This window comes from Triticum urartu, chromosome 5A (genome assembly GCF_056163025.1).
Source record: "Triticum urartu cultivar PI428250 chromosome 5A, HENAU_Tu73, whole genome shotgun sequence".
NCBI lineage: Eukaryota > Viridiplantae > Streptophyta > Magnoliopsida > Poales > Poaceae > Triticum > Triticum urartu.
The window spans coordinates 103,998,833-104,003,570 of record NC_141877.1 but is presented as its reverse complement, the minus strand read 5'-3'; the positions used below and the strand labels follow the sequence as shown (position 1 = coordinate 104,003,570).

At 41.3% G+C, this 4,738-nt stretch overlaps 1 long non-coding RNA gene across 1 annotated transcript; it reads right to left on the bottom strand.

The window, feature by feature from the left end:
• Positions 1-365: 365 nt before the first annotated feature.
• On the bottom strand, positions 366-4,432 carry LOC125508074 (uncharacterized). The gene is made up of 3 exons (XR_015604043.1): positions 3,076-4,432; positions 2,566-2,619; positions 366-1,691 (listed from the first exon to the last, which is right to left on the bottom strand). It is a non-coding gene; the product is annotated as an uncharacterized LOC125508074 (long non-coding RNA).
• Between the last annotated feature and the right edge of the window lie 306 nt (positions 4,433-4,738).

Below are 4,738 nucleotides of genomic sequence, written 5' to 3'. Positions count from 1 at the left end.
GGATCTCTCGGCCTTTGGCTCCTGCTGCCTCCAAGCTCCATCACCAAGCCATCATGTATACCTTGGACACCGAGATCCCTCGCATTCAATGTAGTCTTCCATTGCATTGTGATTTTTCATCATGCATGCTACTCCTGCTAGGCTGACAAGTACCGGTGGCCTGGTGGTATTAGAGGATTCCATCAGGCCGGCTCTAGACAAGCACATAAGTGTATATTGTTTTTATACTTTCCCTCGATTCAGATATAAACAACACATGCATATATATACACGTCCATCAGGACTCCTTATCAAATTTCAAACTTTATTTTTTTTCTAATCTAATCACCTGCGCACACATTGATTGATAGGACTTTGGGTGTGTGGGAAAATCAAGCGAGGCATACATGGTGATATTCAGAAACATATGATTTTCATTAAGATTACATACCCATAGATAATGGGAAGTACTGAGGAGTATGTTGCAACAGGAATAATCATTCTAGTACAAAGGACATATGTTGTTCTCGCTAGGAACTGAACTGCTCAGACACCACCGACGAAGCAGAAGCTGAGGCTGTTTCGTGCTCTCACTCATACACATGAATGGTAACTGGCCTGGTAATCTTGAAAATCGACAGCTCGTAGTTTTTGAGGCACTGCAATTCACTGGGACCTGCAGATCAAGACTGTTTGTCGGGTATGTGGATATTAGGGAGCAGATGAATTGTTCAGTAGTGCTGCACATCCCTGATGCGTCGAGAGTGCAACCAAGTAGATCATGGGCTGGCTAGCTATGCTAGATCTCATGGATTTGCAAATAATGATGAAAAGTCTTTTAAACCTAAAAATATCCTGAAGGAAAGATTTTAGTTAGGCGTGCAACAATTGACCAACCAAGTCTTAGATATGAACCTTGCCGGAGGGTAATTTATCAATAAAGTAGAACTACGCCTAAACTTTGTATCAAAGCATAGCAATGCGTTAATAAAATCGCAAGTTAAATTTGTTCACGCTTGCTGGGCATCATAGATCCTAGAATACATACATACATACATATATATATACACACACACACACACATATCCACTATATGTTGTATACAGACCCGCTTTTCAAAAGAGCACAACAATATCTAAGGGCCATTAATTTCCCACTATTTGTGTATATGTATATGAACCCTGAAAAAATTCGACTTCAATATTTGGAAAACTTGCTTGTTGAGTAAAGTTCAGAGCAAGTGTTACAACTAAATCCTTTAGCTATTTCAGCAATATCTACTACTGGAGCACCAGAGAGACGGGGTTTGTTCCTTCCTGATCTGCTGCCTAGAGCAGAACTCCCCATAACTTGGTTGGTAATGACTCACCATGGAATCACGATTGATTCTGAAAGTGAAAAGTAGAAGTACAAAAACCAACTGACAAAGGCACGCACCTGTTTCCTCCTCAAAGCGCCACCACCCCTCGCACTGGAGCACAACCCACCATTGACACTGAACCGGATTTTGAGCTCGGTCACTGGCCGACCGCCAGTCACCCCGGAGTCGTGGGTTGGAGTGGGGGATCTCCGTCGCGATGTTCCCATGTCTATGTCCATCGCGAACTACGTCAAGCGGAGGCAACGGGTACATGTACCATAGCGGCGACGGCTAGTTCCACGCTGACGAAGAACAACAGCACACCGAGCAGCGTCAAGCTTAGTACCGTAAACTACAATATCATGTGAAATGTTAAAACCGCTTCCGATTTTCAAAATATGTATACAACTACGTGTGTTAATTTTTACCATCAACAGATGAAGGAAAGAATCAAAATTGTAAAATCAAAACAGGAAAATTTCCCCCGGATGCTGAAAAAATCAGTTCCTTCATATGTACACCAAGGCATGCTCACGTTTCATCCCAGAATAGTTTTCATCGATGTTCATATGTGCTCACAGATAATAGAAACCAAAAAGAGCTTAATGGGTGTCGATTCAACGATACATACCAAAACGGCTGACCAAACAGTACAGTACTCCAACCTTATATATACTGGCCAATAAGCAACTTCAAACAATTTACACTACTTCAGCACCCCATGTTGATTGTGAATGCAGACCAAACAGTACAAATTTCAGTCTAATATGCATTGAACAAGAAAGGAATTTCCAACCATGTACTACTGCGCATAATTATTTGTTATATTAACAACATTTTTGTTTGCTCATTACAAAATAAAGCAAATCCTACCTAATGTGTTGGTATGGTAGGAAGATTTTCAAGAGCCGAGATCTGCAATGCTACACAACTAAAAGGATTAACCTTTACAATTGTGATCCTAGATTGCAAATAAGCATACTTGACAGGAACTATGAAAAACTACATCCTAGTTCTAAATTTGTAGCAGTGCTTTCTTGATATCTTAGGGTCTGCGACTAAAATCAACTGTGCCTATTTAATCAACCATGACAAATTTTATGATCTTAAACAACAGTATCAATCATGGTCAATCTGAATCACGAACATTGCAAAATCTGGTAGTACTCTTGTATCACAATGGCATATGCAAGCATTGAAAGATAGAACTGCGAGCATCACAGTACCTGGGACAATCATTTCTTCAGAAAAGTACCCATCAAAGTAGTCATCAATAATTCCTGCCAATGTCATGTTATACCATCAAGAGATTTAATATACTATGTAAATGAGCTATCTTGATATCTTAGGGTCTGCAACTCCAAAGTAAGATAAACGTAGAACAAACTATCCTGGTGGGTGTACCCAAATGTGTTCTCTTCTGCCGTCAATAGAAGTAAGAGACCAACAATTTCAGAGCAATAGTTGCTATAAGAAAAGTTAAAAATGTCCAAGCATAAAATTTTGTCTACTACATCACAGTAACACGAGAATGTTGATCAAGACTTCTACAATAACATGCAATTTTTTTGGAACCATTTAGTAGTAGGTTTTGGGTCTAGTAGTAGGGTTTGTGAGTTGGAGTACAACAAATTTACATCAGATGTTTTTCAAAGAGAGAAATAACATCCAACAACAACTACTCAGGATAACAAAAAGGATAATAATTTTCCATGACAATGAACACGACTGTGTACCTTCTTTATTTTCCCTCTATTTTAAGACGAAAATGCTGACAATACTTCAGGATTTTTATCACCACCTTTCTGAAGCCAAAGAATCTGGACATCCACTATCTTCTAATGCACCTTCAGAAGTAAGTAGACTATCATAATACCCTTCTCTGTGAGCTCCAACATCAGGAACATCTTGTTTCCAACCATGAAAAAAAAATGTCCCAATAACACCTAGAACAAAAATAAAAGAACCCCAATAATAATACAGATCTTGTTTGCTGAAGACAATCTCACTATACAAAATCTGAGGAGTTTTATTAAAACTCAGCCATATGCCTTTCCCCAAAATAATAGTATTTCATATGAAAAGACACATAACTAACAATATACAATGATTTGCATTTGCTAACTACTATAATGAGTTGTTTGCAACACCGTGCCATCTCCTACAGAGTGAATCCAGTATGTTCAGAAGGCAAAAGCAAAGAGATAAAAACTACCAATGCATATGTTTGAAAAGTGAGTTCCTTATAAGATGAGATCGTCGTCGGACTTCCAATCAAAGCAATTCATAGGATCAACACATACAAAGATTTCAATAAATGTTCTCATTGTATTTGATTGATTACAAACAGATTTCTGCCAATTGCACAAAGCCCATGCTTGTAATCTGACGGGACCTATTAAAAAGAAGTGAACAGGTCAGGAAAACATCTACTGATCTCCATCCAATACGCCATGTAAGTTGGTTCCCTTGGAGTTCAGGTAATACATAGACAACCAAATCACTTGAATAGAGAAAGCAATCTGCATTGTACTGGTAGCTAAGAAAGACCTACAGGAGCAGAGGAACATGGTTTGATCAAGGAATTGGGAATCAGTTTTAAAAAGAAAGAAAGAGGGAAGGCTTGGGTGGAAGGGATCTCACCAAGATGTAGCTATGCAGGAGGGACAACTGGAGGAAGCAGCAGGGGTGATTGCACGACTCGGTGGGCTCCGCCTTGGGGCAGCGCACACACCATCCTGTCATCGTGAGCAGTAGTGCTGCAGTCCTTTCCCAGCCTCCGTCACGCTCGTGGCTCCGAGTCACCGCCGCCGTCATCGCGCTCGTGGCTCCGGCGAAGCCCTGCCCGAAACCCTAGCCACGGGGGGTGGGGTTGTGAGCGGGCGGTAGAGGATGGGAGAGGAGAATATGGACGGAGGGGAGGGAGGCGCGGAATGTGGGGAGCTCGGGGGCGTGCTGCGCGGCGCCGGAGGTCGCCGGAAGCGGCCGGCGTTGGTGGTGGCGGCGGCGGCGGCGATGAGGGAGAGGAGGCGAGCCCGTGCTCCTCGTGTGGTCGCGTTTTTTTTCTTTACACAAATCTGCTCGGACAGTGGTTTGAATATCGCAAAAGACAGGGTGTTTTGTGCAAAATCGAAGCGTTTTCCCAGATCCACTTAAACAGGGACCGCGGGTTGAATTGTCAAAAACAGAAGGGCTTTTTTGCAAAATTACATATTAGTAGGGAAAGATTCTTATCCTTTATGTGAGCATCATTGAAATCATCGTGCCTAGTTAGAGGCGTTAAACGATAGCGCTTGTTGGGAGGCAACCCAACTTCATTTTTGTTCTTTGCTTTTTGTTCCTGTTTAGTAATAAATAATTCATATAGCTTCTGTTATGATTGTGTTTTTTATGTTTTAA